Raw genomic sequence first — 25,935 nt, 5'->3', positions numbered from 1 at the left:
TTTTCTGAGTTAAGAACTTTACTACTTTTCAGTGTCTTATGTTTTCGAGTAAATATATCTTTTTTTTTTTTTTTCTAGTAAATAAATCTTATGATATGAATTTTTTCTGACCCCGCTCAGGCTATTTCTCAGTCTTCTTTCTGTAAGCTCTAATTATTATTATATGTAAAGGACATGCAAGTTTTTCCTTTTTCCCCCTTTATTCCCAAACATATTTATATGTAAGGTTTTATAGCTACATAGGTAAATATGGAGATAGTACTTTTTGTAACTATGTTTTAACGTTAACCCATTTCTTTCATTTAAAAAGATTAACATGATTTATCTTTTTTTAAGTTTGTGAGTATATTCTTTTGTTCTAATATTTGGTAATTTTTATGAACATTGCACACGTGTTTGATAAGAATGTACATTATACTCTGCCTTTCTTAACGGTTGTATCCTATATGAGCTTGTATTTATCTTACATGTGTATTAAAACTATTGTATTAAGTCCATAAATGTTATACTTGAATTGCAAATGTTGTGTGAGCTATCTTTATGTAAAGGGCCAGATAATAAATATTTTAGGTTTTGTGAGCCAGATATTATCCATCATAACTACTCACCTCTGCCATTGTTCTTGAAAGCAGCCTCAGACAACAGGTAGAGTGCAGCTGTGTTCCAAGAAAACTGTGTAAGAACATGTGGCAGGCCAGGATTGGTCTGCTGCTCTCAGTTTACCCACTCCTGGTCTAGTGTAAGGATTATGAAACTCTGAAGTTTAGATATGTAATATCATTTGTGTCCCCTTTTTGGTAGTAATTTGTTGAAAACTTTCACAACTTTACACATTGTTTTTGGTATTCTTGTGTTTTCTCTCTTGAATCAGTTGGAAAGTCCTTATTTTTCTAAAGCATTATACTTGTTGCATGTATTCTCAACAAGGACAACATTATGAAAACTGGTATGGGTTCCAGAGGAGGTAAAAACAGATGAACAAACAAAAAAACCTTGGAAATTACAATGCCTATGGCCCTCCAAAGCTGAGTCCTGCCCAACAAAATCTTACTCCTTAGCATTTAATTTCAAGGGCAGGATATTGATTAGGAAAGTCCCCTTAGGGGGATGGTAATGAGAAAACCGTAAAGTACTCAGATTTCGTACTGTTCCTGAATATAATGTCCTTTAAAATTTTTATACTATCTGTTTCTGAGGTTATACAATTTTGCTTACTCCTACTGTTGCATATTGTATTTTCTCTAATTGTTCTAAATCAGACAAGCTAAAAGCATGTATTCCCTGCCCTCTTCAAAGACATTCAGCTCTCTCAGCTCTTTTCCAGATTCATCTATTTTTATTTTTTATCTTTCTGTATTTTGTTTATAGCTGTTTGCTTTCTGATATCTTTAAGTGATTAATTTGTTGACTACTTCCCATCTCCTCAATTTTATGCTCTTTTTTTTCCTGATTATAAGTCTGGCTTTATTTCTTTTCTTTTCTTTTTTTTTTAAATTTTTAATTTTTAAAATTTCTTTTCAGTGTACCAGAATTCATTGTTTATGCACCATACCCAAGTGTTCCATGCAATACGTGTCCTCCATAATACCCCCCAACAAGCTCACCCAACCTCCCACCCCCCGCCCCTTCAAAACCCTGAGATTGTTTTTCAGAGTCCGTAGTCTCTCTTGGTTCATCTCCCCCTCCAATTTCCCCCAACTCCCTTCTCCTCTCCATTTCCCCATGTCCTCCATGTTATTTGTTATGCTCCACAAATAAGTGAAACTATATGATAATTGACTCTCTCTGCTTGACTTATTTCACTCGGCATAATCTCTTCCATGTTGATACAAAAGTTGGGTATTCATTCTTTCTGATGGAGGCATAATACTCCATAGTGTATATGGATCACATCTTCCTTATCCATTTGTCCGTTGAAAGGCATCTTGGTTCTTTCCACAGTTTGGCAACTGTGGCCATTGCTGCTATGAACATTGAGGTACAGATGGCCCTTCTTTTCACTACATCTGTATCTTTGGGGTAAATACCCAGTAGTGCAATGGCAGGGTCATAGGGAAGCTCTACTTTTAATTTCTTAAGGAATCTCCACATTGTTTTCCAAAGTGGCTGCACCAACTTGCATTCCCACCAACAGTGTAAGAGGGTTCCCCTTTCTCCACATCCTCTCCAACACACGTTGTTTCCTGTCTTGCTAATTTTGGCTATTCTAACTTGTGTAAGGTGATATCTCAATGTGGTTTTGATTTGAATCTCCCTGATGGCTAGTGATGATGACCATTTTTTCATGTGTCTGATAGCTATTTGTATGTCTTCATTGGAGAAGTGTCTGTTCATGTCTTCTGCCCATTTTTTGACATAATTATCTGTTTTGTGTGTGTGTTGAGTTTGAGAAGTTCTTTATAGATCCTGGATATCAGCCTTTTGTCTGTACTGTCATTTGCGAATATCTTCTCCCATTCTGTGGGTTGCTTCTTTGTTTTGTTGACTATTTCCTTTACTGTGCAGAAGCTTTTTATCTTGATGAAGTCCCAAAAGTTCATTTTTGCTTTTGTTTCCTTTGCCTTTAGAGACATATCTTGAAAGAAATTGCTGTAGCTGATATCGTAGAGGTTAGTGCCTATGTTCTCCTCTAGAATTCTGATGGATTCCTGCCTCACCTTGAGGTCTTTTATCCAGTTCAAGTTTATCTTTGTGTGTGGTGTAAGAGAATGGTTGAGTTTCATTCTTCTGCATATAGCTGTCCAATTTTCCCAGCACCATTTATTGAAGAGACTGTCTTTTTTCCACTGTATATTTTTTCCTGCTTTGTCGAAGATTATTTGACCATAGAGTTGAGGGTCCATGTCTGGGCTCTCTACTCTGTTCCACTGGTCTATGTGTCTGTTTTTATGCCAGTACCATACTGTCTTGGTGATCACAGCTTTGTAGTGAAGCTTGAAATCAGGCAACGTGATGTCCCCAGTTTTGTTTTTCTTTTTCAACATTTCCTTAGCAATTCGGGGTCTCTTCTGATTCCATACAAATTTTAGGATTGGTTGTTCCAGCTCTTTGAAAAATGCCAGTGGAATTTTGATTGGGATGGCATTGAAAGTATAGATTGCTGTAGGCAGTATAGACATTTTAACAATGTTTATTTTTCCAATCCATGAGCATGGAATAGTCTTCCATCTTTTTGTGTCTTCTTCAGTTTCTTTCATGAGTGTTCTGTAGTTCCTTGAGTACAGATCCTTTACCTCTTTGGTTAGGTTTTTTTTCCCAGGTACCTTATGGTTCTTGGTGCTATATAGTAAATGGAATCGAATCTTTAATTTCCCTTTCTGTATTTTAATTGTTAGTGTATAAGAAAGCAACTGATTTCTGTACATTGACTTTGTATCCTGCCGCATTACTGAATTGCTGTATGAGTTCTAATAGTTTTGGGGTGGAGTCTTTTGGGATTTCCATATAAAGTATCATGTCATCTGCGAAGAGAGAGAGTTTGACTTCTTCATTGCCAATTTGAATACCTTTTATTTCTCTTTGTTGTCTGGTTGCTGTTGTTAGGACTTCTAATACTATGTTGAACAAGAGTGGTGAGAATGGGCATCCTTGTTGTGTTCCTGATCTCAACAGGAAGGCTGTGAGCTTTTTCCCATTGAGGATGATATTTGCTGTGGGTTTTTCATTGATAGACTTTATGAAGTTGAAGAATGTTCCCTCTATCCCTATACTTTGAAGCGTTTTAATCAGGAATGGATGCTGGATTTTGTCAAATGCTTTTTCGGCATCAATTGAGAGGACCATGTGGTTCTTCTCTCTTCTCTTATTGATTTGTTCTATCACATTGATTGATTTGCGAATGTTGAACCATCCTTGCAACCCAGGGATGAATTCTACCTGGTCATGGTGGATAATCTTTTTAATGTACTGTTGGATCCTATTAGCTGGGATCTTTTTGAGAATCTTAGCATCCATATTCATCAGGGATATTGGTCTGAAATTCTCCTTTTTGGTGGGGTCTTTGATTGGTTTGGGGATCAGGGTAATGCTGGCTTCATAAAAAGAGTCTGGAAGTTTTCCTAATGCTTCAATTTTTTGAAACAGCTTCAGGAGAATAGGTGTTATTTCTTCTTTGAAAGTTTGGTTGAATTCCCCAGGGAATCCATCAGGTCCTGAGCTCTTGTTTTTTGGGAGGTTTTTGATCACTGCTTTAATCTTATTACTAGATATCAGCCTATTCAGGTTGTCAATTTCTTCCTGGTTCAACTTTGGAAGTTTATAGTTTTCCAGGAATGCATCCATTTCATCTAGGTTGTTTAACTTATTGGCATATAACTGTTGGTGATAATTTCTGATGATTGTTTCTATTTCCTTGGTGTTAGTTGTGATCTCTCCCTTTTCATTCATAATTTTATTAATCTGGGCCTGCTCTCTTTTCTTTTGGATTAGTTTGGCCTAATGTGGTTTATTGATCTTATTGATTCTTTCAAAAAACCAGCTTCTAGTTTCATTGATACGTTCTACTGTATCTCTAGTTTCTATCTCTTTGATCTCTGCTCTAATCTTGATTATTTCCCTTCTTGTGTGTGGAGTTGGCTTAATTTGTTGTTGATTCTCCAGTTCTTTAAGGTGTAGAGACAGCTGGTGTATTCTGGATTTTTCAATTTTTTTGAGGGAGGCTTGGATGGCTATGTATTTTCCCCCTTAGGAACGCCTTTGCGTGTTTCATAGGTTTTGGACCGAAGTAGCTCCATTCTCATTGGTTTCCATGAATTGTTTAAGTTGTTCTTTGATCTCCTGGTTGATCCAAGCATTCTTAAGCAAGGTGGTCTTAAGGTGTTTGAATTCCTTCCAAACTTTTCCTTGTGGTTGAGCTCCAGTTTCAAAGCATTGTGATCTGAGAATATGCAAGGAATAATCTTAATCTTTTGGTATCAGTTGAGCCCTGATTTGTGAGCCTGTATATGGTCTATTCTGGAGACGGTTCCATGTTCACTCGAGAAGAATGAATATTCTGTTGTTTTAGGATGGAATGTTCTGTATTCCATCTTGTCCAATGTGTGTTCAATGCTCTTGTTTCTTTATTGATTTTCTGCTTGGGTGATCTGTCTATTACTGAGAGTGGCGTGTTAAGATCTCCTATTAATGTAGTCATATTAATATGACTCTTTATCTTGATTAACAGTTTCCTTATGGAATTGGCTGCATAAATATTTACAATTGTTAGATCTTCTTGGTGGATAGTCCCTTTAAGAATTATGTAGTGTCCTTCTGTATCTCTGACTACAGTCTTTAAAATCTATTTTATCTGATATGAGAATCTCTATCCCAGCCTTCTTTTGAGGCCCATTGGCATGAAAGATGCTTCTCCATCCTTTCACTTTCAGTCTGGATGTACCCTTAGGTTCAAAATGGGTCTCTTGTAGATAACATATGGAAGGGTCCTGTCATTTTATCCAATCTGCAACCCTGAGCCGTTTTATGGGCGCATTTAGGCCAGTCACATTGAGAGTGATTATTGAGAGATACATTTTTATTGACATCATGTTACCTGCGAAGTCTTTGTTTCTATAGATTGTCTCCATATATTTCTGTTCAATGATATTCTTGGGTTTTTCCCTCTTTTATAGACCCTCCCCTTAATATTTCTTGCAGTGTTGGCTTGGTGGTCACATACTCTTTTAAACCTTGCTGGTCTTGGAAGCTCTTTATTTCTCCATCCATTTTGAATGTCAGTCTTGCTGGATAAAGTATTCTTGGCTGCATGTTCTTCTCATTTAGTGCCCTGAATACATCTTGCCAGCCCTTTCTGGCTTGCCAGGTTTCTGTGGACAGGTCTGACATTATTCTGATGGGCTTTCCTCTGTATGTAAGGGATTTCTTCCCCCTAGCTGCTTTCAAGAGCTCCTGTCTAAAATTATGATTCATCATTTTCACAATCAGTTGTCTCGAGGTCTTTCTAGATTCTATGATCTTGGGGGAGACCTTTCTGCCTCTAGTATACGAATGCTGGTTCCATTTGCCAGATTGGGAAAATTTTCATGGAGAATTTGTTCAACTATATCTTCTAGTTTTCTTTCTTTCTCCTCCCCCTCAGGGATTCCAATAATTCTGATGTTGGAATGTTTCATGGCGTCATTTTTCCCTAATTCTGTTTTCGTGGCTTCTAAGTTGTTTGTTCCAGGCTTCCTTCTGATCCTTTTTCTCTATCTGTTTGTCCTCCAGATCACTAATTCTATCTTCTGCCTCAGTTACCCTAGCTTTTAGAGAATTTAGATTAGATTGGAACTCATTGAGAGCATTGTTAACATTATCCCTGGTGGCTTTCACTTCTGCCCTAATCAGTTCCATTTTGTCATCAAAGACTTTCTCCAACCTAGTTATTGCCTGGATAATTGTTGGCCTGAATTCCCTTTCCAACATGCTGTCTATGTCCATATCCAATAGCTCTGATGGAGAGGGCCCAGTCTCTGAATTTTTCTTCTGTTGGGCATTCCTCCTTCTAGTCATTTTGGTGAGAGATGGCTAAACGTATTTGTAGCTGAATGTATCAGTCATGGTGCAGGCAAGGTGCATCCTGGAATGCTTCTGTCCACTGGCATTTTCTGCCCCCACAGAGATCCAGAAGTGTATAATTCTAACCTCAGGCTGATTTTGTGGGTGATCAGAGTTCTTTGGTAGGTAATCAGCTCACTTTAGGGGACAGGTTGAAACAGCGCCTCTTACTTCTCCACCATCTTCTCTCCTCCTCAAACAGGCATTATTTTCTAACCAATCCCAAGTCAAAAGGTGCTGGTCTGGATGCATCCACAGTGGCAGCTGCCTGCGCTCATGGACCTGAGGACTGTGCCCTCCGGAGAAGAAAGGGAGATGGGGCAGGGGAAGGAGGAAGAGGAGGAGGATAACAGAAAGAAGTGGAAGGAAAGAAAAGGAAGCAAGGAGGATGCTGCTGCTGCCCCGAGGCTGCTGAGAGTCCGCTTCTTTTTTCTTATCTTTTTTCTCTTTTCTGGGGCGTAACATCCTTACTATCATTATTTTCTAAAAATTTTACAATTGCTTCTGTAGCTGCTTTGATAAGTGATTTCATTTTTGATGAGAATTGAAATTTTTTTCTCTTATTTGGCTATTTTTGTCACGAATTTCAGTTTTTATTACATTATCTTCAGGGAATCTGATCCCTATAATTTGTTCTTTTGAACTAAGGATTAGTTTATGGCATAATATATAATCATGTTTTGTAAGTGTTGTATGATCGTGAGATGATTTTTGAAGCCCATTACTGTGGTCATGAGTTAGGATGCTTTAGGTAGTGGAAAAACAACTGAAAATGGCTTAAGCAGAAAGGAAATTTATTATGTACAAAACAAGAAGCCTTGTGTAGAGTAATTCTAGGGATTGTTGACTGGGGGCCTCAGCAACATCATCAAAAACCTGCATTTCACCCATGTTTTCCATTCTCACCTTCTTAGCCTGCCAGCTAGGACTTGGGCTCCTATACAGGCTCTCTTCAAGGTGTAAGGATAGCTCGCACAGAAAATGACCAGAGGCTAACAAGAGTAAATGTCCCATTTAAGGGCCTGTTTGTGTAAGACCTTCTCAGGAGATTCCTGGAGATCCACCAAGCCCTTTCAGGCACCAGGATTGTGTCACAGGCCCATTACTTAAACCAGTCATTGTGAAGGAGACTACTGTGGGTGGCAATTGCAGTAACCATTTGCTGCTTTAGGGTAAGTTGGGGTTAGCATATTTGACAGTAGCCTTTACTGAAGATTGCAAGCCTTGGGAAGAATGATCTAAATTAAGGGTCTGAGAATAAGTTAAAGCCTGGGCACAGCAGAGGGTGCAGGGATGGTAGTTGGGCAGGAAGCCAGTATTATTGTCCACAGAGTGGAATACTTTTTCAGCTAGGACATCAAATACTTTACACACTTAATTTGGAATATTTATTTCTTCAGGTGTAACTTAACAAGCAACATTTTGGCTATAAATAATTGAGTTTATCATGAAAAGTTTGGTATAATTTTTGTCTTTAATAGTTGCTGCCTCACTGAGAATTGATATAAAATCCTCTATTACTATCAGTGTATTAGATATATATATTTGCCATTTTCTTTCTAATTCAGAATCTTAAGATTTTAGGAAGACATTTTGTATGTGTGTGTGTGCACGCACATGTTTACTATTGGTATATTAGATATATATTTTTGCCATTTTCTTTCTAATTCAGAATCTTAAGATTTTGGGAAGAAATTTTTTGTGTGTGTGTGTGTGCATGCACACTCATGTTTTACTGTTCATCCAGCACTGAGTACTGGATTTCCAGAAACTAATTATTAGTAATAAGGAAAGGTGCATATCTTGAGATAGATTGAGGTTCAAGTCAAGATAGGATTAGCTACCTAGTTTGTTTTTATTCAAAAATTTTTTTTCCTGCCTATTTGTAATCCAAGGAAAGTTTCTAATGTGAAAGGTAAAGTAGATTTATTTTAAGGCAACATATAAAAAATAATAGGCCTAACAGCACTGTGTGAATACAGATGAGATGGTCTTATTAAAATTTGGTCACAAAGTACATATGGTAATGCAGCAGGATTCATGCTAACTAATTACTAGCTCAAGTTTGTTGTAAAACTGAATTAATGGGAATTGTCGTGTCACTAAATGAGTCCTGTCATGAAGAAATGATTTTGCCAGTGACATAAAATAGTCAAAGGCCAATACATTTGGATAGCTAATTTTCAGGGTGAACTTTTTTTTTTTTTAACCTGCCTTGTGCTTACTGGTGGTTTGTTTATTTTCTTTCTTTTTTGTTGAGAGAATACACGAAAATGATATATTGTCACTTGCCTTCATGCTGGCATTATTTCTCTTGATATTTAGACATAGGTACCAATTTAATGAAAAGAAGTCTGTCTTAAAGTGAAATTATTACTACTCGTATAGTATATCTTGTAACACTTTAATCTTGTGACTGCTAGTATTCTTACTTTGCATCCAGGTAATTTAATATGAATGATGGATTATTAAATTCTTTTCATAGAAAATAGGCATATTTTAAGTTAATAGCCCTTATCACTGATACCAATTAGCAGAAGAGAAATGAATTCCCAGGATTTATATTTCTTAACAGCTCTTTTAGGATTGTTTTGTTACTCTTGGGGAAAGGGTATGAAATTTGGCATAGGGATCACATCTGGCATAGAACAAATATATTCATTAATTCAACAAATATTTATTGAGTGCCTGTGATTGCCAGCCATTCATGTGTTCTATACATCATTTTAAAGATTGCCATTCTTTTTCTTCTGATACTCCTTTAGAGACCTTAGGTTAAGCATTTACCATAGGGAATGCCATGGCTTCCTCCACGTAACTCTCTATCAGGAATGGCATTCAGCGTGAAAACATGAAACAGAACTACATGCCGAGACACCCACTGCTTGAAATGGCTCATGAAGGGAAAACTCTGCGTGAGCCCACACCCCTGACTCCAGAGGCCTGTCAACCCCACACCCCCCATTCGTATAGGATGTTGCAGGGAGTCCCAGTCCCATGTGTGGGCAGGGAGCTTCCTTTAGGCCTTGATGAAGCATACTCCCTCCCATCTCTTAAGGCATTTCCAGAAGACTAGGAGAGTAGTAGGTTCTCCCTGTCCAGCATTTCCACAGCAAATTTGCTTCTGTTTGGCGTTTATTCCTGAGGGGCCCAAAATTGCAGTGGTCAAATAGCCACCATCAACAGATAGATCCCTTTCCCCACACCTTTGCTCTAACCCTCATGTAACCTCACTTTATAGATGACAGGAGAAGAAGGGCAGGGGTCTTGTTTGGATTGCCTGATGTAAGTGTGCATGTGATGGGGGTTTGAAGTCTCAAGTGAGCAGGATGTCCACCCCTCCCGGGTTGTGTTTTTTTTTTTTTTTTTTTTTTTATTTTTTTTTTTTTTTTTTCAGACAGAGATCACAAGTAGGCAGAGGGGCAGGCAGAGAGAGAGGTAGAAGCAGGCTCCCCACCGAGGAGAGAGCCCGATCCAGGGCTTGATCCCAGGATCCTGGGATCACGACCTGAGCCAAAGGCAGAGGCTTTAACCCACTGAGCCACCCAGGCACTCCATCCTCCTAGGTTGTTAAGGGGTTCACTCTGGCTGCTATTCAGATGTCTCTCATGTTGACAACATAGAGTGAGACCACAGCTAGAAGGTCAGCCTGTCTTCCTATCCTGATGTCTTCACAGGGAGGACTGCAAATAGACTCCTGTTTGGTGACTGTGAAGACTAGAATTTCTGAGGAGCCATCTGAAGCTTAGAGTGGCAGCCCCTTCTGGGCACTAGAATCACCTGGGGAAACATTTAAGTCTACTGTTACTCAGACAGACTGCCTCCCCCAGCCAATTACATCAGAGCCTGTGGAGGTGGAACCCAGGCATCCGTATTTTGTAAAGATCCCAAACAATTTCAGTGTGCAACCCAGGGTAAGAACTACTGGTTGAGAGCTTTGAACAATGCAGTTGTTGCTGTTTTATGGTAGATGTGATAGAAATATGATGTTGAATTGCCTATAAAATGAATTAAAGATTAAAGCACTTCTTTTCCCCCCATTCATAAATGCTTGTGATAGCAGTCTTAACTTGTATAGAATTACCTAATTTTGCCTGATGAGATTTACTTAGAAAAGGAAATAAACATACAACTCTATCTCTCCTGAAGTCTTTTCACAGCTACTAATTAAGGCAGTACACACATTCTTAGCTGAGGTAGAACTTTAGATATTGTCTCTTTGCTCCACTGAATGTAACATGAGTGTTATGGCTTTTTAAATGAATCAGAGCAATAAATCCAACATTGTTTACAAGCCAGATGCTTTTTCTCATATGCCAACAATTATGTAATCAAAGTATAAAGTTGCCATTTAAAGAGTCCTTGCTCTTGAACAGAATTTAAGAATTAGAAATAGTAATTAGCATAGATAAAAATATCTTATTTACCACCGTTTAGTTGATTCAGTGAATACAGGTGCTCTTATGAAACTGGCATTTAAAAATCCTCTGTCCGTATGGAACACATTACTTTTGTTCAGCTTACATTGACTTCTTGTTGCTTTCTGGATATAGTGCAGGGTGTTCATTTCATTTGCAAAGCCTGATGTGATTTGGGCATTTGGCAGGATAAAACTTAAATTTCCTCAAATGCATGCTTTTTAGGGACTTAAAACATGAGAAAAAAAAAATAACCACATATTTAAATCCTCAACATTTCCGGAAGTCTTTTCTGTTCATCTCAAACTTTCTCCTCTGCTGAAATTGTTTGTTATGTGTGGGGGCAGATTTGTGAATTGAAGAATAATGTCTCTAATTAAAAAGCTGGTGGTTGACAGATGTGTCTGTGAGATTGGGATGACCTTACTAAAGGCATGTGTGGACAGTTCTTCATCAGCGTTCCTCCTCCTCCTTTACACGGTGGACTGGATCCAGGATCACACAGTTCATGCTTAACAAGTGCCCTGTTGCTTTCTGGTTGACTGATGTTTTGTTTGTTACATAACATCTTGACATCCTATTAAGACTATAATTATAAAACAAAGTCCCAACTCATTGACAATAATGGCAAAAACAGAAAGATGCAGCTGTTTCATGTGCTCTTCTTGATTGAACACAGAACTTAATTTGGTCTTTAGTTGACTAATAATTAAAATTTTTATATTTAAGATGATCTGAGAAAAACTGGAAATTTGATATTCAAATAGTATGTAGTTTATGCATGTATTGTGTTTTAAGATATTTTCACGTGTCTGTCTACTTTTCGTCCATTTATCCATCCTTGCCATTATTTGAGAGCTAAAACTCTGTTTTTAATCTTTAAGACCAGAGCTTGGTCCATTGAGTTATTTCATTAATCAGATTTTAGTGATGCTTATGGATTTTGTACTCAAAAAAAGAACTGAAAGTATTACTTTTACTTTTTCTTTTTTTTTCTTAAGATATTTATTTATTTATTTGACAGATCACAAGTAGGCAGAGAGGCAGGGAGAGAGAGAGAGGAGGAAGCAAGCTCCCTGCTGAGCACAGAGCCCGATGTGGGGCTCGATCCCAGGACCCTGGGATCATGACCTGAGCTGAAGGCAGAGGCTTTAACCCACTGAGCCACCCAGGCTCCCCTGAAAGTATTACTTTATGTGTAGTGTGCTATTCTCACTACAAAGTATTGTTTTCTTGATTTCTAATTTATACATATTTACAAGGTAGTAGCTACACTGATAAAATACTCATAATTAAGCAAGAAACTTGATTTTCTTGGGCTATTCCATTATTTAGCTAACTAAAGAAAAGGAGAATAATGGAAGGAATTTTATGGATCCTCTCTTCATGAGGCAGGGCTTTTGCAATGCTAAGGCTTTTCAGTTTCAATTTCTCTCTTGCAAGGTTAAAAGAATCATTCTTGTGTTAGCTCACCAATACTGCGTTTGATCATCCTTTCTCACTTATGACATAGCCTCTGTGACTTACAGAACATTGGATTTGCTGTAGTAGATCAGTCTGAATTTGTCTGTACATGGAATGACCAGACTGAATTGGCAACGAAGTTCCATTACAAATCCTTCATCCAAACTTCCAGTTTGAATTGGAAATATCAATTCAAGTAGCTCACAAGTCATCAAATGTTTCAACAGGTTGTTGTAGCCAGAGCAGGCAAAAAGAAAAAGTTCTGGTACAGAGTGTTCATTGGAAGAGTGCAGTTTTGTATTATGCTTAGGTGGGTTTTTTGAAAAATTAGGTTTTTTTCTTTAGTAAACTGTCATCCAGTTTATTTAGAAGTCCAATATGTTCCAAGAACCTAAGAGAACACAAATGAACACCTCCTCCTCCCTATAACATTTAAAATAGCTATTTAAAGTCCCTTTTATATTACATAGGGAGGACTTATGCTTTTTAAACTTGGATCAGTCTGTTTTACTTTATATATAATTTTAATGAGTTTTGTTATATGTTATTCTATTACAGTCAAGATTAAAGATAGGAATTTGGAGGGAGGTGTGAGTAGTGCTAGATGGAGCAGTTAGAAATGAGAAGGGCTTCTTACCTGGAGAAGAAGAAGGGATTATACTAGTTTGGGGACATTTAAGGTAGTGGTAAGAATCTCTCAATTAGTAATAACTCTGAGGGTAGCATAACATTATGTTATTGTAAGAAAACTCATGTTAGAAATTACAAATTTTTGGGGCGCCTGGGTGGCTCAGTGGGTTAAGCCTCTGCCTTCATCTCAGGTCATGATCCCAGAGTCCTGGCATTGGGCTCTCTGCTCAGCGGGGAGCCTGCTTTCCCCTGTCTCTCTGCCTGCCTCTCTGCCTAGTTGTGATCTCTGTCAAATAAATAAAATTTTTAAAAAAAGAAAAAAAATTACAAATTTTTGAAAAAGTGTTATGTTTTATATACTCTGTCAAAGAAAGCACGGACTATATTGGGAAAATCACCAAAGTTATTAAAACTTTAACCCAATTTTTAAAATAAGTGCAAACATTTACAGAGTGCACCTGTTTGAATCACCTCGTTCTCTGATTATGCTGCATAGTTCAGAGATTACTGTATGTACTTTATTTGGTAAACATTTACCGTGTGCAAGAAGTGATATGGGGACTTCTCCACTTCTTGGTCCCCTGGCTTCCTGTCTGTCTGTGTGCAACCTCACTTTGAGTTCTAGGCCATTATATTTTATGGGCTACTGTTTAGCATTGTCCTTCTCTCCTCTAGGACCTGAGACCTACTGTAACTCAAACTCAAACTCAAAAAAAGAGAGAATAATATTAGTACATTTGGGGAAACATCCAAGGGCCAGTGGGACAGAAACACTTTCATCTTAAGAGGAAAACTTGGGGACTGATCCAGGAGTGTCTTTTGGGCACAGTTTATTCCCTATTGGACTGTATACATTTTATTCTTCTCTGTTAAGTTTAGGAATGAACATAGTCTCAATGGTGAGACTGCCTATTAGAAGCTGGACTGATGCCCACAGGTCTCATCTTCTGCCCACTCACAAATGAGATCTTCCAATGAAGGACTTACTCTGCTGTCTGTATTTGAGAACTCTTTGAATGTGAAAAAGGAGCTTCCCCAGATTTTAAATTTGTAATAAAGGCATTTAAAAACCTTCTGTCTTTCTAAAGTGCTCCTACTCCAGGGCATTCCCTATCTTGGCTAACGAGGAGGGATGTCGCCTCCATCTCAAGCTTGAAGCTTTAGCACAGTCTCTGTGCTTTTCTTAGTATGTATGCACAGCCTGCGGATGACACCGCATTATGACTCAAAACTGTTCTCTCAGTGAGACTTCCCTTTTGTTTACGGTTGGCTTAGTTCAAGCCCACAGCTGGAGCATGTAACAGTTCTGCCTTCTCCACAAGGTAGACAAGATTATTCTCTTTAAAAACATTGGTGATGATGTCATGCTTCTCAGGAGATCTCCATTGACTTTGGCCGCATCACTGGTTAGCTTGGCTTCCTCTGCTGTCTTCCACATGCCCCACTTTGTGTCCCATCACAGCTCTGTGCCTTCACACATGCTGTTCTCAGAGCTTGGAGGCACTTAAAATGCGGACGCCGTGCAGATGATATGCCAACTCTCTTCCGAGTTCACATCTTATCCTGTTGTAGATCTGTTTACCTGCATTTCTCAAAATTTCAATTCATAAATTCCAAAGAAAATTTATATATAATTAGAGCATATTTATCATACGGTTTGTCACTGTAAAATCAAATAGGGTTTTAATCGTAAAATAACATTGTTGATGAACTTTTCTCAGGGAAGAGAGATGATATGCCATAGTGGTTAAGAGCTTGGATGCTGAGAAGCACAATGCTTGGTCTTGAACTCCTGCTTTCCATTGAGTCAGTAGCTGTGTGACATACCTCTCCACCAGCCGTGCCCCTTATCCCTAAATTGACCATAATGTGGGACCTGTCTCACAGCGAAGAAGTTAGCATATCTACACCTCTGAGGATAATGTCTGGTGATGTCATATGCTCTCTCTATTAGCTGTTGTTACTGTCCTCACCATTATCAGTTCTAGCCCCAAGTTGTGTGTGTATATAATTACACATAATCTTATATGCTATATATTATAAAATCTCTATAGCCTTGTCAGGGTATCAGGCTCTGTCTTAACATTGTATCATCAGCATTATGGAAGGAGGTTCTCTATACCTACTTTATCTTCTTTTGCTTCCTATTTGTAAAATATAGGGACAGTCATATTCTGCATTTGCAAATGAGTTGTTTGGAACATTTGTATGGTGAAGGTGAAAATTTAAAACTGAGGATTCAGGCCAAGTGTAATGCATTGGCTCATGCTTAATAAATTTCAGAATAACGAATTTTCACATGTTGAATTTCCCTGTTTTATGAAGAATGTCTAGATTCTGAATATTTTGCTTCTCAATTCAGTTTCATTTGTTACATTGTGAAAGCATAAAGAATGGGCCATTGGTTAATTCATTTAATGTAGTGAAAGTATACAAATTCAAGCTAAATTTGGCTAATTTCTTCTACAGGCAGAAGATAAAAATCCTTTAACTCCCACAGTTAGGTTAATAATGCATGAACAGACTCATCTTTAGAGGTCACCTGATTTAATTGTGGCTGTGAACCAACCAAACAATCTGAGTCCCCACATTCCTATTTCTACCCCTGTGCATTTTCAGCATAGAGTGATTAAATAATTATTGTTGGTCATGTCACTTTTCCATATGAAAAATGTTGACAACAAATACAAGAGTTAAAATCCTTCTAGATAGGAATGTTTATTAATGGACAAGACCAGGCTTATTCCCGACTCTTGACTTGAATCTATAGCTTAGCTAGGAAGAGAGACCCTAAAAATATGCTCCAGCAAGGATGTTAACTCTACATGAGCCTGATGGCTACTCCTGTCTTTTTTAGATTATTTTGTTCCGAACTTGGGATTCCACAGCGCTGCAAATATGAACTAGAAAAGTACACAAGGGGCCTGTGCCTCCATGGGAATAAATACAGTATTAGTGAGGAATGTCGAGCTACTTGCTCTTTTTTATGTTTTATTTTTTATTTTTTGATAGATGATGTTTATCACTCTTGTAGCTCTCTGCTGCAAACATTGTTGCACCTTTATTAGGAATGTGTTATGGTTTTCCAGTCACTGCTCTTCTGGAGCGACTCTCTAAAGCAGTAGGAGTGAGATTGTTTTGCAAATGACAGTACCATACCACGTATGATCTTGTCTGAACCCGTACCACACAATCCTCACAGAAATAGTGTTTAATTACGGCACTGTCCTTCCTGATATCAGACATCGTATGGCCCCTGTTAAGATTATATTGTTTGTAGTAAGATGGGGTAACAGTGTTTAAAGTCAAAGAAATAAAATCACGTACCTGGGTAACCCCCTTAGATGCCATTTTGGCTGTGGAGTGCTTTGCTTTTGTTTCCTCTCTTTACTCCCACAATAAAAATGCAAACAATAATTTGACAGACAAACACTGTCAAACATTGTAACCCCATCTAATCCCCTCACTGCACATCTTAATCCCTGATGGACTTCTCTCAGATATATGGGCTGTGAGGTTAGGGAGTTTCTGGATGTGACACTTTTCCCAGAGTCTCCCAGTGACAGATGCAGTGACCTTATCATGCAGACAGCTCTATCCCGTTTGACAGTCCGGCCATCTGGCTTATATCGATCATAATTGATTTAAAGAAACCAGCCCTCAAAAGTTGGCCATTTAAAACCCTAAGGCTAAGTTGTACTACATTTAATTTGAAGTTTTAAACCTTTATTCTTGAAACTTGTTTTGAATTGATCTGTAAAATTAATCCTAGTTTCTTGTCTGTGTGAGGTTTGGGGGTAAAAAAAGAAAACAACTCATGGCTTGCCTCGAAAATATCAGCTTTTATGTGGAACATTTTATACTCTCATGACCATATACGAATGTGTACTCATAGTTGGAATGTAGGTCTCCTGTTAGAATTTGCAGGAGTTGAAAACTTAGGTGTAGTGACTATTAGTCCTGGCCTCCTTGTTTTCCAGCTTGCCTGATTTGAGTGTGTTACTCTCGGAGTCTCTAGACTCTGCCCTGGAGTGATGATAGTAGGTGTTTCATCGCATGGCTGGGAGAACTAAGTAGAATACATCAAGTGCTTAACGTGCCGCCCAGAACACTGTGGAGAAATAGAAATTGTTTTACTACCGGCTGCTGTTCTGTACGCTGCTGATAGCTGTTGCTACTTCCTCTCTTGAACCTTCCTTTCATGGCTCCCTAACACCTCCTCTCACCTTGTTCTCCTCCAGTTTCACTGACACGGCGGCTCTCTCTTTTACCTGCTTCTTCACTTGTCCAACGTGTTCAGCATTGGAAGCTCTTGGAATTTGATGAGTGGGCTTTATCTTACTTGACTTTATGTTCTCTGAGGATAATCTCGTGCACAGCCAGGATTTCTGCTCTCACTTGTATGCTGATGGCTTCTTTGTGGTTATCTCCAACCCAGATCTCTCTTTCAGGCTTCTGAAAGGCACTTATTCTCCGGCTACATGGGAGATTAAGGGACCTGGTGCCACACAGGCAGGTAAAGATCAGTTGGGAAATGAATACCATTGATTCAGAGCCAGCTTTTATTGGTTAATTGATAAGAATATGTGGAAATCAACATTTAGTTAAAATGTAGGTTTTTATACATTCTTTTTTTTTTTAAACCTGATATTGGCATGTCACACTGTAATACAAATACATTTTGGTCAAGGGTTCCCTTTCTGCAACTCCTGGTTATGACGATGGTTCTAGAACTCTTTTTTTTTGGAAAATCTAGTTTTCTGAATTGTTGAGATTGTACCCATCTTAGCACTAAATGGTTTCTTTAAGATGGACATCTTTCCAGAGTTATTTTATGCTCTGATTTAATTTGATAATTAACAGTGATAATACACATTACTAATTTGCATGGTGCCTTGTTAGGCTACTTGCTCTTTTTTACATCTTATGTATTATTTTTTTGGTAGATGATGGTTATCACTCTTGTAGCTCTCTGCTGTGGACATCAGTGCACCTTTATTATGAGACTATTATGGCTTTCCAGTCATTTGAATAGTGCACTGACTTGTTTTGTTAAAATGGAATTTATTAACCAATCATTCCTTAATGCTTTAGCCTTTTTTTTTTTTTTGCTCTTTTTGTTCTCTTTTTATTTATTTATTTATTTATTTTTAAAGATTTTATTTATTTATTTGGCAGAGATCACAAGTAGGCAGAGAGGCAGGCACAGAGAGATGGGGAAGCAGACTCCCTGCTGAGCAGAGAGTCCGATGTGGGGCTCGATCCCAGGACCTGAGATCATGACCTGAGCTGAAGGCAGAGGCTTTAACCCACTGAGTCACCCAGGCACCCCATCTTTTTCTTTTTTTAAATTGTGAAGTGTGTACCACATGAGGAAAATGATATAAAATGTGTGTTATGGTTTAAAGAACAATACAAAAACAACTAAGTATCCAGCTTCTGGATTAAGAAAACATTATCATTTTTTTATTAAGCCTCCCATGTGCTCCTCCTCTATTGTTTTCTTCTCCCTCAGCCTCAGAGGTAAGCCCATAATGTTTCCTAGCTCTTCCTTACAGGTTAACCACCACATTGTTATTTTGCATAAAATAATCTGTTGTTTTGAAAAACTGAGTGACTTATAAATAAACCTAGTTGTGCAAGAGAAGGGCAGCATTGCCACTGTAGGCTCCCTAAAATTAGAGAGACTGAACTGAACCCCTGGGTCATGGCTGGGCTTCATTATCCCTCGGAGTTTACAAAGCCCCGTCTGGGGATGGTGGACAAGGTCACGAACAAGTCCTGGTCAGCTTAGGGCTTACTGTAGTCAGGATAGGGCTGTTGTGTGGGTCTTGTGTTAGATGCCTGGCAGAAATATGGAAGGGAGATGAACGCTACTCTGTTTTCTGTTTCTGCATTCCCTGTACCATCCTCAGCTTTCCAAAGTAGACCATAGTAGCCATTGCAGGGTAAAAGGAATGTCCTCAGTGGATAAAGGCATCAAAGTAGGATTGGAAGTTGGTGTTGGGGTGGGGGAGAGTAGAAACACTATCAGCTTGTGATTAGGATGAGCGAAGTATGTATGAGACTGGGTCAGGCTCAACCTGAGCATTTTGTGCTTAGGTAGAAAAGACTGTTAAAAGCAGTGTTGTTGCAGGGAGGGATTTGTGTGAACAGTCCTCACATGTCTATCTCTTGAGTTACGTTGCTGAAATTTGGAACGTTTCCCTCTTTAATTGTATAGCACTGATACTGGGATCATTCTTTACTGTGTTCTGAGGATGCTATTTTCTTACTTCTGCTGCATCTCATGCGTCCTGTATCCCACATTTCCTTCTTTCTTACTATTTTTTTTGTTTTGGTGGAGCACCACCTCTAGTATCTTTTGAGTGAAAACTGTATGGGAGATGCATTTTTTGAGATCTTCCATATCTAAAAATTATTCTACCCTAATTTTTAGAATGATAGCTTAGAGAATTCTTGGTTGAAAATCACTTTTGTTCGTAATTTGAAGGTACCGCGCTATTGTCTTGCTTCCAGTATTGTTAAGAATTAAAAAGCCATTCTGCTTCCTAATTCTTTGGTGTGATCTTACAGTTTTTCTTTGCTATTTGTGAGAATTTCTCTTTGCCCCCAGTGTTTTGAAGTTTTACAATAATATGCCTAGGTGGAGATCAATTTTCTTCCATTGTGCTGGGTGCTCAGTAGGTCCTTTATAACCCAGAAGCTGATTTCTTTCAGTTTTGAGTTTTCCAGAATAATTTCTTTATGATACTGTCTCCTTTTTTTTTTTTTTTTTTTTTTTTTCCTGTCTGTCCTTTCTGGGATTCCTTTCATTTGGAGATTGTGCCTCCTAGACTGGCCTGGCCCCGCCCCGCCCTGCCCTGCCCTTCCCTTCCCTTTTTTCTTTCCCTCTTTTCTTTTTCTCTTTTCCTTTCCTTTCCTTTCTGTTCAGTCCTGTTACTTTCCCTTTCCCTCTTCCTTTCCTTTCCTTTCCTTTTGCATTCCTTTGACCTTTTGCTCTACTTTTTGGAGACTTCTTTAAACTTCATCCTCCAACTCTTTGCTTTTTTTCCTTATCATTTTGTTAATTTTTAAGAGTCCTTTTCTCATTCTTTTCCTTTTCATAGAACCCTGTTCTTATCTTAATAGCAGCAATATCTTTACCATATCTCTGAAAATTATATTGGGTTTTTTTTGAAGTTTCCTTCTCTCTTTATAACCTTTGTTTTCCCTGCACCGCTTTTGTTTGCCTTATGATTGTTTTGATTTCTAACTTCTCTATTGAAGTCTTTATTCAGATGACCATTAATGCCACATATGTGCTTGCAGTATAAGCTAGCAGGCTAAGATAAACTGTGGACTGAAAGTGCTGAACCCATGGTTGGGACATGTCATTGAAGGGTGATCTGCTTGAGCTCTTTTTTGGGTCACCTTTCATGGTTAGTATTTTTAGAGAACTCCTCCTGGATTGATGGGATTCCCTAGAGATTTCTTCAGTTCCTTACTTGACTTTTAGTTGTTGATTTTCTTCCTTTTCCTCTTCTCTCACTTGCTGTCCAATTTGCAATGGGCTAGATAATTGGAGAAAAATCTTGATTAGGATTGTTTGAAATTAGAACAATTAGATTCTGAGTGACAGCTTAAAGGACTGGCCTGTGCATAAAATGCTTTAAATGTGTGGAATTTTTGGCATCTGTTTTGGTGACCCAGAAACATGTTTTTATTTATTTTGTGTTCTTGGGTGTATTCTGGAAACCTGATGTATTCATGTAACAGAATTCTAAAGAGATGAACTATTAATGCAGATCATTCTGGAGCAATTTGTTTTTTTCTTTTTTTCTCATAGCCTTTCAGCTGATCCAGTACATGTACTTATCTACTGGAGTATAGAATGATTTATTCATTAATTTGTTCTCTAATCTTACCAGTTACTGACTTAAACAGTACTGGTCCATAATGATCATAATCTTCCTTTGATTTTTTTTTGAAGTAGAGCCGTCCTTTTAACTTCTTTACTGTTTTTATAGGAAATCCACAAGCTCTCAAAAGCAATGGGAGACAGAAATAATTCTTACTTTTCATGTTCTTCAAGGTTCATATCATGAGTTCCTGTTGATTTATAGCCATCTGGAAATTTAGAGTATTCTGCAGCCATTTTAGCTTCTTCTTACTCTTGCTGCTTGTTTTGACTTCCCATACCAGAGATATTTCTTGATAATTGCTTTTTATTACAGTTGAAATTCTAGTGATAGACCTTTAACAAAAATCCCATTTATACATAAACTCACTGTCATTTAGTTACTCTGATTAAATATATGAATGTTATAATTAGGGTTTATTTAGTCACTGCCATTCAGACAAACCTAAGAGATGAAAATTCAGTGTACACAAGTATCATTCATTGAGGATTGCTTCTTCAGAGAGTTTAAACAGTCATTGTTTTAATTAAAATTTTTTACAAAATGTTTTCCTAAGATTTATTTTTAATAACACTTCTAACACTTAAAGCATGATCACATATGCAAAACGTGTACACTTTTATAACTGCATATTTTACGTAAGCAAACCACTTCTATTTCTTGACAAATGAAGGGGACTTTTGTTAGAATCAGCTCCAGCTTCTGATTTTCTGAATGACCTTGAGGACATTGTTTACTTGTTATATGTAACACTTTTCCTGGCTATAAAACTAAGACGAAGATGTTAATCCTGATCCTACCAAACCATTGCAGTATTGTAGGGATTAATGAACTCGTGTTTGTAAAATATTTTCTTCTTCATAAAATTGGAATTACCTAAATAGATGGTATTATCATTAATATTATATATTATGTTCAGGACAGTGGACAAGATAATAATGCCATTGTATCTAATGTTTTAGATGTCTTTTAATTAAATTACATGGAGATACTGGTATGCTTTCTGCAATCTTGTCCTTTCCTGCAAATAGCAAGTGAATATTAACATGGTATTTAAATCGTACATATTTACAAGGTTCTTAAGGATTTAGCACTTCCAGAGAAAAAGAGGGAGTAAAAAAAATATTCATTAAGACTGAGGAATTCCAGCAATCGTATTTGGAAGAATTGGGTTATCGGTTTTTTGTTTTTGTTTTTGTTTTTTTAAAGATTTTATTTATTTACTTGACAGATCACAAGTAGGCAGAGAGGCAGGCAGAGAGAGAGGAGGAAGCAGGCTCCCCATTGAGCAGAGAGCCTGATGTGGGGCTCGATCCCAGGACCCTGGGATCATGACCTGAGCTGAAGGCAAAGGCTTAACCCATTGAGCCACCCAGGAGCCCCTGGATTATCAGTTTTATGATATTGATAATATTTCATAGTATTCATTTTCAGCCAGTGATGATTGAGTCTTATCAAACATAGTATACAGCAGAGAACAATCTACAAATGAAATTTAGAAAAATGACTACATTTACAACAGCATTGAAAAGAGTGAAATCGGGGGTGCCTGGGTAGTTCAGTTGTCCAGTGGCTGCCTTTGGCTCAGGTCATGATTTCCAGGTCCTGGGATCAGAACCCCATATTGGGCTTCCTGCTCAGCAAGGAGTCCGCCTCTGTCTCTGTACCCCTCCCCACAGCTCATTCTCTCTCTGTCTCTCTCTCTCTCCCTCCCAAATAAATAATTAAAATCTTAAAAAAAAAAAAGAGTGAAATCTTAAGAATAAAAATAGAGTGGGGGCACCTAGGTGGCTCAGTGGGTTAAACCTCTGCCTTCAGCTCAGGTCATGATCTCACGATCCTGGGATCGAGCCCCACATCGGGCTCTTTGCTCGGCAGGGAGCCTGCTTCCCTCTCTCTCTCTGCCTGTCTCTTTGCCTACTTGTGATCTCTGTCAAATAAATAAATAAAATTTTAAAAAAATAGAGTGCAAGACTGGTACACTGAAAATTACAAAACATTGTTAAAAGAAATTGAAGATCTAAATAAACAAAAGACAAGAAATGTTTATAGATTGGAAGACTTAAAATTATTAAAATGGCATTATTCCCCAAATTGATTTTAAACCAAGTCATATAAAAATCCCCTCTGAATCTTTGTGTTGTTGTTGCTGCAGAATTCAATCAGCTGATCCTAAAATCACATAGAAATACAAAGGACCCAGAATCACCAAACAATATTGGGAAAAAAAAAAATCAAAGCTGGGGGATCCATATTTCTCACTTTCAAACACTCCAGAGCTACAATCATCAAGATGGTATGGTACTGGTATAAAGGAAGGACTAGATCAAGGGAATAGAATTCAAAGTCTAGAAATAAACCCTTACATTTATAGTCACTTTTTTTTTAAAGATTTTATTTACTTATTTGACACACAGAGATCACAAGTAGGTAGAGAGGCCGGCAGAGAGAGAGGGGGGAAGCAGGCTCACTGCTGAGGAGAGAGCCCGATTTGGGGCTTGATCCCAGGACCCTGAGACCATGACCTGAACCAAAGGCAGAGGCTTAACCCACTGAGCCACCCAGGCGCCCCTATAGTCACTTGATTTTGAACCAAAGTGCTTGGACAATTGAGAAAAGAATAGTGTTCATAGCCAATTGTGCCGGGACAACTGGCTATGCATGTGAAGGGAATGTCTGGGCCCTTACCTCACCCCTGCACAAAAATTAACTCAATTTTTTTTTATAGCTAAACCTATAAAATTCTTGGAAGGAAACATAGGAGTCAATTTTGAGACCTTGAGTTAGATAATAGTTTTTAAGCATTATGCTAAAAGCACAGTTTGTTCATTCAGTGAATATTTTTGAGTATCTTTTATGTGCCTTGCATAATAGTTTAAATAAATAAAAATAAAATATGTGAAGTTTCAAGTGATGATACACAACTCTAGATTTTGGGGGGCTTTTTAAAATATGATAAGTCTCTTTGGCTATTAGAGTAATTTTCCTTAGAATATTCAGATTGTATATACTTGAAAATAAGTAGAAATTTTCCTTTTTTCTGGCCTTCCTATGGATTATAAAGTGTTATTTCTCTTTTGCCTTACTAACTAAACCTTTTTGATTTTTACTGGTTGCTCTAGGGTTTACAATAAACATATTTATTGTCTGTCTTTAAATAACAATATATTCTTTCATGTGAAAGATAATACGCTGAAGTAGTATACTTTCATTTCCCCATTCTTGGCTTTTGTGCTTTTACCATCTCTTATCTTTATTTTATGTTACAGGTGTTAGAGCAGTTTGTGTTTTTGCTTTAATTCTCAATTGTCTTTTAAATAAATTGAAAAAGATGAAAAAATTGATTTATGTTCATCCATGTTTACCACTGAGGATGCTTTATATTCCTTTCTGTAGGTACAGGTTTGCATCTTGTAACATTGTCCTTTTGCCTGAAGACTGTTTTTAAGTTTTTCTGGAAGTTTAGGTATTTCGAAAACAATTTCTCTAAGCATTTCTTTGGTTGAAAACCAGTTTTGGTTCTATTTTTAAATGACATTTCAGTGGATATAGAATTCCAAGGTGATGGTTTTATTTTCTCCTGAAAGATTAGGAAGTATTTCCATTGTCTTCTGACTTGTATTGTTTCTGATGAAAAGTCAGTAAATACTGTTATCTATTCCTGTGTATAATTTATCTTGTTTTCCCCTTCTGGCCAGTTGTAAGCATTTCTATTTGTCACTTGTCTTTAAGGAGTTTCATTATGATGTGACTTGGTGCGTTCTCTTGGTTTTTATTCTGTTTGGGTTTTATCAGCCTTTGAAATATATGGGCTTATATTTTTAACTAATTTGCTAAAATTTTAATGTTATATTTGCATATCATTCTCCTTCCAGAGCTCCAGTGACAGGTATAGTGTATTTGATTTCTCTGTTTACCCAGATTATTTCTTTCAGGCTTCTCTCCATGCTTCAGTCTGTATAGTTTCTATTGCCCTGTCTTCATATTCACTGATCTTTTCTTCTCCTGTGTTTATGTACTTTTAAGCAAATCCAGTGATGTTTTATGTCATTTCATTTTTCAATTCTAGATGTTCCCCCCACATTTCCGTCTGTATTCATTATGTTTCTTGTTTGTCCTTAAATCCTCAAATATATTTATGCATTCATTTGAAGTCCTTGTCTATTAATTCCATCATCTGTCATTGCTGCATCTGTTTATATTGTCTGATTTTTCTCCTGATTAAGAGTTGCATTTTCTTTCAAAAAGTAAGTCTCTATTCTGTCAGCAAGTTACATTACATGTCTATAACCCTTACCTTGTTGAGTTGTCTTTTGTGTCCTGTTGGTGTGCAAAACTATACTTGTTGTTTTCTTGGGTGAATATTTACAGTGGCATTTGTTTAGCTTAATTATTTCATTTTATTTTATTTTATTTTTTAAGTAGGCTTCATGCCCAGTATGGATCCCAGCACGGGTCTTGAATTCATGACCCTGAGATCAAGAGTTGGACACCTAACTGACTGAGCCACTCAGGCACACCTTTTTACCTTAATTCTAATGCATGGTCTTCGGGTCTCTGGTGAGTGCCCCAGGTATTGAAGGAGGTTCCTGTGGGGATCTGGCATCTTCTAGCTGGTGCACTCCAGTCATCCTTCTTGACTTTTGCCTTGTTTCTTAGAATCTCATCGTATACATGTATGGCTTGTATTCAGACAGAGAGTCTAGGGGACTCATTTGTAGATTTCTGGACTTCTCTATAGAACTCCTCCTTTTTAGTATTCTGTCCCACCAACTCCTCTCCTCACTGTGTTCTCAGCAGAGCTGATCTGTCTCCAGGTGACTTCCCCTAGACTGCACCCTTCTCTGCTCTTACCATAAGAGTCTCCACTTGATGTCACAAGGCAGACTCACATAGGACAGGTATTCTCTGCCATTGGCCTGTGTAGGATTTCTATAAGAAAATGAAAAGGGCACAGAGAGTCCCAGAATACACATAGGAAATGAGCA

This window comes from Enhydra lutris, unplaced genomic scaffold, assembly GCF_002288905.1.
Source record: "Enhydra lutris kenyoni isolate GAN:26980312 unplaced genomic scaffold, ASM228890v2 scaffoldscaffold13, whole genome shotgun sequence".
Taxonomy (NCBI): domain Eukaryota; kingdom Metazoa; phylum Chordata; class Mammalia; order Carnivora; family Mustelidae; genus Enhydra; species Enhydra lutris.
This window is presented reverse-complemented; position numbering follows the sequence as displayed.